At 37.6% G+C, this 11,457-nt stretch overlaps 1 long non-coding RNA gene across 1 annotated transcript; it reads right to left on the bottom strand.

Moving 5' to 3' along the window:
• Positions 1-6,414: 6,414 nt before the first annotated feature.
• On the bottom strand, positions 6,415-11,102 carry LOC143654856 (uncharacterized). Its single transcript, XR_013162010.1, has 3 exons — positions 10,844-11,102; positions 8,611-8,743; positions 6,415-7,901 (listed from the first exon to the last, which is right to left on the bottom strand). It is a non-coding gene; the product is annotated as an uncharacterized LOC143654856 (long non-coding RNA).
• Positions 11,103-11,457: the final 355 nt, after the last annotated feature.

The raw sequence follows: 11,457 nt of genomic DNA, 5'->3' as shown, positions 1-11,457 counted from the left end.
AGAAGGATCCTGTTTTTTAATCCATTCTGCCAATCTATGTCTTTTGATTGGGGAATTCAGTCCATTGACATTTAGTGTTATTACTGTTTGGATAATATTTTCCTCTAACATTTTGCCTTTTGTATTATATATATCATATCTGATTTTCCTTCTTTCTACACTCTTTTCCATATCTCTCTCTTCTGTCTTTTTGTATCTGACTCTAGTGCTCCCTTTAGTATTTCTTGCAGAGCTGGTCTCTTGGTCACAAATTCTTTCAGTGACTTTTTGTCTGAGAATGTTTTAATTTCTCCCTCATTTTTGAAGGATAATTTTGCTGGATATAGGAGTCTTGGTTGGTAGTTTTTCTCTTTTAGTAATTTAAATATATCATCCCACTGTCTTCTAGCTTCCATGGTTTCTGCTGAGAAATCTACACAAAGTCTTATTGGGTTTCCCTTGTATGTAATGGATTGTTTTTCTCTTGCTGCTTTCAAGATCTTCTCTTTCTCTTTGACCTCTGCCATTCTAACTAGTAAGTGTCTTGGAGAACGCCTATTTGGGTCTAATCTCTTTGGAGTGCGCTGCACTTCTTGGATCTGTAATTTTAGGTCTTTCATAAGAGTTGGGAAATTTTCAGTGATAATTTCTTCCATTAGTTTTTCTCCTCCTTTTCCCTTCTCTTCTCCTTCTGGGACACCCACAACACGTATATTTGTGCGGTTCATATTGTCCTTGAGTTCCCTGATACCCTATTCAAATTTTTCCATTCTTTTTCCTATAGTTTCTGTTTCTTTTTGGAATTCAGATGTTCCATCCTCCAAATCACTAATTCTATCTTCTGTCTCTTTAAATCTATCATTGTAGCTATCCATTATTTTTTCTATGTTTTCTACTTTATCCTTCACTTCCATAAGTTCTGCGATTTGTTTTTTCAGTTTTTCTATTTCTTCTTTATGTTCAGCCCATGTCCTCTTCATGTCCTCCCTCAATTTATCGATTTCGTTTTTGAAGAGGTTTTCCATTTCTGTTCGTATATTCAGCATTAGTTGTCTCAGCTCTTGTGTCTCATTTGAGCTATTGGTTTGTTCCTTTGACTGAGCCATATTCTCAATCTTTTGAGCGTGGACAGTTATCTTCTGCTGCTGGCGTCTGGGCATTTATTCAGATTTCTCTTGGTGTTGGACCCAGCAAGGTTGTAATATTTTTCTGTGAAATCTCTGGGTTCTGTTTTTCTTATCCTGCCCAGTAGGTGGCGCTCGTGGCACACGTTTGTCTGCGGGTCCCACCAGTAAAAGGTGCTGTGGGACCTTAAACTTTGGAAAACTCTCGCCGTCCTGGGGGTTCGCTAGCCGAAGCGGCTTGAGCCCGCCCGGGGACCGAACGCAGGGAGGGTTGCTGGTCGCCGCAGCCAGGGAAAGAGCCCGTCCGAATTTCCTAGTCGGCCCTGGGCAACAAGCGTGGCGGGAGGGCGCCAGCGGCAGCGGCCCGCCCGAGAGAGTGCACGTTCCCCGGGAGTCACGGGGTCACCGTTCACCGCGGCCTGGGGGTTTCCGATCCAATTCTCTCAGTTGGTCCGGGGGCTGCGCGTGGTGTGGGCACCAGTCGCCTTGGTTTCAGGGGACCACCTCTCCAATTCTCCCAGCCGGCCCGGGAAGGGGGAAGGGAGTAACTCCGGCCGCTTGCCACCCCGCCCGGTAAGGCCCGCGCGCCTCGGCGATCTCACCTGAGCTGCTTCTCTCAGCCAGCCAGCCGTTCCAGGATGGGGTACGCTGTCTTTTTTTTTATCTCTGTTGTGGCTTTGGGCGCTTTCTGTATCGTTTCTACTCCCCTAGTAGGTGTCCTGGAGAAGAAACTAAGATCCGCGCGTCTTACTAAGCCGCCATCTTCCAGGAAGTCCCGATCAGCTTGCTTTCTTACAAACTGTTTAAGTGGTCTATCAGATCAAGTTTCTCAGTTTAAATTCTGTTTTTAGATGTACATGTTTCACATCTAGTTTTTATTAAATTTTTAAACGGCACTCAGCAGGATGTTTGTGTGCATGTGTGTGTGTGTGTATGTGTATATTCAGAGCCACTGATGTCTTTGGATAAGCTTAGCAAATACAGATAGATTAGATACTACATCTTATCAAATAATGTTTTTAGCTTTTCAGCCAAAAGAGTTTTTTTAGAGAAATTTTATATTTATAGAACAATCATGCATAAAATACAATATTTCCGTATAACATCATATTATTCACATTTTGCATTGGCATGCTATATTTATTAAAACTGATGAAGGCACATTTTGTAATTGTACTATTAGCTATATCCCATGTTTTAACTTATGGTTCATTGTGTTGTGCATTTCGATGGATTGCTTTAAAAATTATTATTTTTCATTTTAGAACATAAATACAACTAAAAATTTTTATAATTCCTTGGAACCAAATAGTGTGTGAGTAGGAAGATTGGTGCTTTGTATCTTCTATCATGAGGTATATCATATAAAAATGTTTCAATGCTATTAAGTGGCTTTGATTTTTTAGTAGCTGTAATTCAACCATGCATATATAACATTAAATGAAACAAGTAAAGCAAATTAAGTAGAGGCTCTGACCACACCATGGTCAAGATGACCAAAACATGACTTTATGCCCATCTAATGTTGAGTTCTGTGAAAAGCTGTCATTTGAAGAATGATGTTCTTTGTCCTTTCCTCAGCTTAAAGATGAAAACATGTTCAGAAAATTTGATAAAAATTAGTTCAGCAAGTATTATCACTGAGGAGAAGCAAGAGCCTCCTTCTGATAGTAAACTCGAATGCCAGTCAAATGTCAACCAGTCAAATGGCTGAAGATAAAATGTCAGAATTAATAGCTCTTGCTAAACACATAGGACTTTAGATCACCATCAAGAACAAGACTCTTTCAGGTATGACTGTGGCCACTCTATCAACAGGAACTGGTCTTGAGAAATAGGAGAAGTTTATTTTCATCCTGCACAAGGAGATGTGTTTTATTCAAAGGCCTAATACCTTGGGCCCCTTGACATCCTTTTCTGAACAGACACCGAGAGGGTCCATGGACACCAGGAGCTCCTTGTCATCAAGAGCATCGCCTGCAAGATCTGAGCACCTGGGCGTGGCTGCTCCAACATCTAACCACACACATAGTCAACTCGCAGCTTTATTCTAAGTAGATGCAAACTGTTCACTAACTATTCCTTTTATTTTTTCTCCTAGGATGGTATCTTTTGTCCTTGGGTAGTTCAGCCTTTTCTTACAGTATGCAAAACCCAACCACTAATTCCAGGTTAAACAGTTCTCCCTGCAGGTCCCCAAACTCAGCTTTGTACTTCAATTTTTCAGTACTCGATTCCCTCCAAACCAATTTTAATCAAGTTTCTCTTGATTATTTTTCAAAATAATACTTCTAATAAGCATCATGGCTGCAAATCTGGCAGAATAACCTAGTTTGTCCTAGGATGATTCTTTGCTCTTCTTACTTCTACCTTAAAAAAAACAACTCATTCTGAGATTAATTGGTTCTGAAAAGGAGATTAATCTCTTTCTAGAACCAGTCATATTTTAACTTTCCTTATCTCTTATTCTGAGTTTTAATTTTTTTTTTTTTTTTTTTTAGTAAAAAGGCCAAGTACAGATTTCTCAGCTTCATTGTCTTTTTAGCAGGTTTAAAACCCAACAAAATGATTGTAATTTTTCTCATATCTAAATAGTGTTACATTAAATCCTCCCAGGATTAGGGCCCGGTATTCACCACACCGCATTACATATGTACTGAGAAACTGAAAATATGCTCATATTTTTGCAAACTAGTCATATTTTACACATTCTTAAAGTGCAGTGTATTTAAAAATCACGTCAGAATCCTTTCATAATTTGAATTTCACGGCTTAATTTAGCTTCTTTGTAAATTCCAATCTTAATATTTTGGGGTAGTGTAATGCCAGGCCCACCTATACTTAATATGTCTTCAGGGGAGTACTTTGCAGCATGTAAGGTGAAAGCTTCACTTCCTTCATCAGTTCTGCTCTTGTATCCTGTGTCAGAGAGTTTCACATTTTTGGTCTCAGGATCCCTTAAGATTCTTAAAAATTATAGAGGATCTCAAAGAGCTTTTTTAAGTTTGGTTATATCTATCAATATTTACCACATTAGAAATTAACACAGACATCTTAACACCATGTATTAATGGAATTTAAGCACAACAATAATATTAACATACATATCACGTATATTACATATGTATGTCAATACATTTTAACATAAGTATTTTTATGCAACTTAACTGTATTTTCCAAAACAAAAAAGCAAGAATATGGGCATCATTTTACATTTTTGCAAATATCTGTAATGACTGGCTTAATGAAAGACAGCTGGAGTCTCATATCTGCTTCTGCATTCAATCTGTTGTGATATCTCACTTCATGTCGCTTCTGGAAAACTCTGCTGCATACTTGTGATAGAATGAAAGTCGAAAGACAATTAATGTTACAAAAAAATTATTTTTGACCCCACAGACCTCCTGAAAGGTCTTGAAAGTCCTTCAGGGGTCCCGAACCATACTTTGAGAACTGCTATAGAGAATCATACTATTTGTTTTAATTAGGAAGTAAAAGTTAAAGTGTTTGAAGAATAGAGAAGATAGTAAATGCAGAATGGCTTACCGCAGCTGATGTGGAGAAGACAAGGTTAAGTTAGGGTAGGAGCAAATGTGCTGGCAATTATTTGATAGAGTCACACTGAAGTATTTTGCTTGGGATCAGTTGCTAACAGGGTTGGAGGGCTAATTTAGCATAAAGCTATGGTGGGTGGTATGGGATGGTGGCAGACTCCAGGAAACTGAAATCTTCCCTTCCCTGTTTCTCTGCATCTCCATGGGAATGATTGCTATCTTGCCATAACAAATATCATCCTGCCTGGGGGAATCACATTTTACTAAATAATAGTATGTATTCTTAAGGATTTGATTCTAACTATTTGTCTCTCAGTTCCAAGTATCACTCTGCCCCTTTTTTCCCAACCATATTGGTGAAGGGATATTCCTCTCGCACAGTAATAGCAAAAGTCAAAATAACAAAGAAAACATTACAAAGGACTTTCTTGTGGAGAAGAAAACTCGTGTATCTTCAAGTTTTACTAAATTTAGACTTGATAAATTTCAACTTGAACATCATCATACTCTATCACTTGTTTTCTCCATTTGCTGCTTTTCTTTTTGTTGTTGTTTTTTTGTTTTTTTGTTATGGGAACAGAAAACACTTCAATAAACCTACCAACAGTGGGAATCAAATGTTTTCCTGGGAAGATGTATCATGGCCATACTCTTACCCTTTAATCATTTTCTTCGGCAGCTTCTGGTTTGAGGAAGGGTGATGGCAGTGTACTGGGTGGGAACTGGGCTGTGGGGCAGTGGGGTCATGAGTAGGTACTTTCCAGGTTTGAAGATGGGAGAGAGGACGGGCCCAATAGCGTAGGCGCTCCTGTTCCTTAAGTGCATAGGGCTCTTTCACAGCTGCTCAGCATCTCTAGGAAATAAAGTGCAGGTCCACACATCTATTGGCAGTTACTGATTTTTTAATGATATCTTTATAAATGAGTTTCTCCACTGAAATAATGATCGTGCAGAGAGCTTTTCTACAAACTTCATAGAGTGAGTAGTCGTGGGTATTTTTAAAATTTTTACGTTATTAAAGTTATGTGTGCCTCTGTGCATGAGAAAGAGAAGGAAGGAAGATTTTATTGTCAGGATTAAGAAGCTGCGTCAAAAAGATCAAGTGACATACACACTAAGACTACCACATGGTGGTTTGGACTGAGAAAGACCAGTCTTTGGTTGAATTGCCTAACACAATAAATTGCATTTGGAGGGCTTTCTGTAAAAACTTTTCAACCAGATCTAATTGGAAGCACTACTCACATAACCAGGGGCAGTTTGAAAAACAGAGCAGTGGATTAATACCATTCTTAAAAGTCAGGATGCTTTTTTTCCTCCCTGACATTAGCTTCGACTGCCAAGCATCATAAAGGGAGTCTCATTCTCTCTCTCTCTCTCTCCCCACCTCTCTCTCTCGGCCCTCCCGTCTTCCCTCTTATTTCCCCCAATCTTTCCTCTCCATCTCTCTCCATTTCCTGCCAACACAACACCTCACTCCCAGCCATCCGTAAGTGCTATGTTGAAAGTGTTATATTGGAAATGACTTATCAATCAGCTGTTTCTTAGATATTTTAATGAGGGAAATAGGATTTTTGAGGAACTGAGTTGGTTTTGAGTCCAAGAAGAGGATATTCAGATATGTATCTGAAACTTTTGTTAAACTAAATACTTAAAAGTAAGGATTACATTTAAGTCTAACTGCAAAAAAAAAAAAAAAAAAATCTTTGAGTCTTTAATTTTCTTTTGTGGCAGCACTTGATTTGCCTGATCATTTGTCTTATCTGAATAATTAGCAGCATAGACATAATCTTGCTCAAAATGGTCCCCTTAAACAGGGTCATTTAAATGGGGGATAGCAAACATCTCTAATCTTTCTTATTATCTTCCCTCATTCCCACCCACTGCTATATCCTTTCCAAATATTGGAGCTGTTCCAAGTGGCTTATGAAAAGAAGAGGCAGGGGTAAAATATCAGAAGTTTCAAGTTAGCAAAACAAAGTTTAGCACCGGGAAGTAATACATAAAAGTAAGCACTTGTCTCCCAGAGTTTCATGTTTTCTCTTCACAATATTTGCATTGTGTGCAGCGGGTTTGCAAACTAGAAACCAGAATATTTTGATTAATCTCCCAAAATATAAAAGATGGCAGAGTTAGCCAGAGAAAAACGGAATATATGAAACATTCAAAATGGGTGGCAAAAAAAAAAACCCAAATATTGATGTGTGCTTAATATTCTCAGCACGTCTAGATTTTGAATGAACATTTTATTTTCTTGTCAGTGATTCAGAATTTCCTCCGTTCCCATTGAGCAATGAGGAAAAATCATGCCAAGTGGGAGAAAGCTTTATTTTAAGGTTGAAGGCATGAAATAAGCACTAAGAAGACAATTGTACACCTGTTTTCAAGAGTAAAAAGGCATCTCAAATCTGCTTTGCTTTTGAAAATTTGGCCAAGGAGTGTATTTCAAAGGCCCAATAGCCCATAACATTATTCCCAGGGTTCTGTGCTCTCTGCCTAATTGGGCTTCTACACATTTGCATAAGCATGATACTTCATGATTAATGCATAAGACCCAGCATGGAGCCCTGTATCAATTCATCTGTGGAGGCTTTTTCCCCCACTGAAAACAATCATTGTGCCGAAAATATAATCCATCATATTTGTAGGTACGGCTGTGTTGTAGAATATCAGACTACATAAATGCCAAGACAAAACCTTTACAGAGTTATAAACCTTTTCGATGTAAGAAAGCAGTTTTATTTTAAGATGCCCGTGGCATTGCTGTCTTGTTGCCAGGAAAGGTTTATTTATAAAAACGGAGTGTCAAGACCGCAGCTTTTTTCATATTTGGCCCAGGTCTTGAATTAAAAAGGGGGATTATTAAAATAAATAGTTTGCGATTACTTCTGGATAACAAAACAGCAACAGCTCTCCACTTGGCACTTGTGAACATGCAACATCAGCAAAGATCACTTCCAGAAACGGAAATCCACCAAGGTGAAGGGAGACTTTTCCAGCAATGCTACAAGGTATGACACTTCAAAAATGAAGACAATTCCAACTGAGATGGACTGCCGCACACTTACAGAGCACAACTCTGGGTGTGCGGCCAGGAGTTCCAGGTAATGCTGCTTGTACCTTCTCTGCTGGTCAGGTTGCTTAATCAGACAGAAAGCCATTCCCTCCAGGAGTTAGGGAGCCCACCAACAGCTCTTGCTGTACCGTGGCAATAAATCCAGAAGACCCTTCAACGGACATCTTCCTAAGAGGATTTAAGGTGACATTTTTTTTTAATTGTTAAAAAAGTAATATGTGCTCATGGATAAATTAAACCACTCAGATTCTATGAAGTTAAAAGTATCTCCACCCTTCCCCATTCCACTTCCCAGGGGTGACCCCTCGAACGAGGTAGGGATTCTTTCAGGTATTTTATTATATTGAATGGGTGTATGTGGGGGTGTGCGTGTATCTCTATTAGTTTAGATTTTTTAAAAAATCTACTATGCACACTTCCTCTGAGTTACTTTCTTGCTTCACAATATTTCATGGGTCTTTTCTACAACAGCGACACAGCTCAAGTGAGTTCTTGCAAAATGCACACAAAAGCCAATTTAGTGACACCAGGATTTCAAAAAAAAAGTTTACGAGCAATGGAGAAAAGAGAAAAATCCTCAGATCTGTCTCTCCCATCAGAGGGAAGGGGTGAAGGATGTTTATTAGCTTAAACAAAGGGAAGTAAGGATAAGAAATTGGCATATTGTAACTGGCCAGTAAACATTCAAATTAAAGATTGCGAGTTGGCTATTGCAATTGGCTATTTCACATGCAAATTAAGGATTGTGAGTGGGTCATTATCACCCATAGGGTCTCAGTTTTGAGGAGGGGTTTGTGAAGTTGCCGGAACTTGAAATGGTTGGAATTCTCCCTTTCTTTAGGATCCAGTGTTTCTCTTTTAGATTGTCGGTACTCACTTTGATTCCTCCGCTGGCAGAGTATTTTATGTTCTGGGGTCGCTTTAAGTTCAGGTTTCTCCTTTCTTCAATGCTTCAATAGTTAAACTAGTTTCAGCCAATTCTGTGAGGGAGAAGAAAACAGGAACGTGGCCTGTGGAGAGGCAAGTCCCTTATTAATAAACACAAGGAAATAGGTTTACTAGAAAAAAGGAAAGTAAAAATGTAACGAGTTAGTACAGGAGGGGCTAATGAGTTAGTAAATAGCAGTTTCAATGGTGCATTTATCTGTATCTCATTCACTTTGATAATTTAATAGCCTCAGAGTGCGTGGTTTGCCAACACACCCAGTTGTTGATTTTTTGTGTGTATTGGTTTTGTTTTGGTTTTTGATCATATTAAGCAACACTGCATTTTAATTTATTAGGAGCTTAAGGTATCCCTGACATTGAACAGAGACTGACACATAGTAACTGTCCAATGAATATTTGTCAAATATGTAATTGAAACTGTAGGGAAAATCCCGAGGTACAGTATTTCTCTGTGGGCTATATGAATTTATAATCTAGATAGAAATTGCCTATTTACCCTACAAAAGATTGTACCATTTTATATTCACACAAAGTGTATCAGTCACTGTATTTTATTTTGCCAGCAATGGGAATATAGATTTATTTAATTTTTCCCAACGTGATTGATGAGAAATTGTTTCATTGTTTTAAATTGCATTTCATTAAATTTGAAGAATATTGAGAATATTCCTAAGGTTACTAGTCATTTGTTATTTCTTTTCCTTTGACTGTTTGATCATATCCTTTGCCCGTTTTTCTTTTGGATTGTTTGTTAATGTTTTTCACATTGATTTAGATGTGCTTTTCGATATATTTAGGGAGTCAATACTTTGCTTGACATATTTTATACATTTTTTTCTCCGTGTGGTATTATCTGTTTCCCCTATCTGATCTATCTTTCTAATCTACTTAACCCACCTATTTTTCTGTCATCTAACTTACCTTTATCTGCCTACATACTCTATGTCTAGCCAGTTTAATCCATCTATCTTACCCAGAAGAAATTCTTTTAATATTGATGTGCAGAGCATATGAGTTATTTTCTTTTAAAATTTCTGGATTTTATATTTTTTCTTAGGAAAGCTTTCCTCCTCAAATAATATCAACTAATTACCCATACATACTTCTAATACTTATCATTTTCATTTGTATAACATTTTTTACTAATTTGAAATTTATTTTGATATGAGAGGGGAGAAATCTGACTTCATTTAAAACGGATGTCACATGAGTAGCTACTTTTTCTATTATTCTTTACTAAAAGGATGTCTTTCCGAACATTTGAAATGACAACTGAACGTACTAAATTCTCAGAGGTACTTGCACTTGTTTTGGATTTCCTGTGCTGTTTTGTTGTCAGCGTGTCTATTCCTACTTCAGTGCCATACTGTTTTAGTTAATGTAACATTCATGGTACGTTTCATTTTTAGATAACCCAAGTCTGCCCACATTACCTTTTTCATTCTCTCAATATGCTCCCAAATTTATATTTTAGAATTATTTTATGAAATTCAAAAAATAAAATAAAACACACGGCATTTTGATAGGAATGCATAGTTTTAGTAGATTAATTTTCAAAGATTGCTATCTTTGCAATGTTGAGCCTTTTAACCAAAAACTGAGGTATGCCTTTTCATTTCTCCAGTTATTATTTTTATGTCACTTGGCAACGTTATGAAGTTTTCTTCATGTGGGCTCTGCACATTTTTGAAAGTATACTTCCAATTTTATTTTCCTTATTACTTTTATGATAAGTATTTTCTTCCATACATTATCAATTTCAAAGAAAAGCTAATTATTTTATAAATTAGTTTTTGAACAGTCATGTTATTAAATATTCTGAGTGCTACAAATAGCTTTTCAGTTGATTATTTGGGACATGGAAGAACATTGCCATAAAAATGAAATTTGTCTCCTCGTTTTCAAAATTTATCCCTCTTATTTCAATCCCTTGTCTTCCTTTGATATATGAATGTGATAAAGGATTTTTTTATTACTTTTACTGTTACTTTAAAAATTATTCATTAAATTCTTTTTATGTTATATCTTATGTAACATTTTATTTAGATGTTTTGCAATGACATTCATTAATAAAGTTGGTCTGTAGTTTTCTTTTCATGCTGTGTTTGTCAAATTATGCTGTCAATTTAAGTGGGCTTTATAAAAATAATTTGGAAACTTACCTTCTGTATCTTCTGTGTCCGATAAGAAAAACAGAAACTGTTCCTGGTGTTTCAAGCAGAGAGGGATTTAAAACAGGAAATTCAGTTTCAATGAAGAGCAAAAGAGACAAGTCGGTTTCATCCAGAGATCAGGACCTACAGGAAGCAGCTGCAGCCCCTGAAGGAGGCATATCCCTGCATTTGCTTTGGCCACCGCTGCCTCTGGACCCCATCATAGCACCCAGCAGGAGCCCCCGCGCCTGCTTGCATCACCGCTGGACCTGCCAGCATTGCCAGAAGCAGAACATGGCTTCTATGTTCCTTTCCCTTTCTTATCTTGCAATAATGCCTGCAGTTGGCAGAACTAACCGTAACCCTGCTAGCAAAAGCCTTGTTTCCAGACCTTTGAAATATAAAAGACGCAGATGGTCAGATAAGGGACTGGGTCCCAACAAACAACACCTGGCTCACCCTTTTCTCAATATTTTGGGAGCATTTGGGTAACATCAAAAGTTTTTCTTGAAGTTAAAAAAACAAACAAACAACGACTGTAAAACCATCTGGACTTGATTGGTGCTTTTATGGGAAATTTGGTAATATTCATAATTCTTTTCCACGGATACATTTTTCTGCCT

The sequence above is a fragment of the Tamandua tetradactyla genome, chromosome 14, assembly GCF_023851605.1.
Source record: "Tamandua tetradactyla isolate mTamTet1 chromosome 14, mTamTet1.pri, whole genome shotgun sequence".
Lineage (NCBI taxonomy): Eukaryota > Metazoa > Chordata > Mammalia > Pilosa > Myrmecophagidae > Tamandua > Tamandua tetradactyla.
The sequence above is the reverse complement of the archived record's forward strand: the minus strand, read 5'-3'. Positions and strand labels throughout refer to the sequence as shown.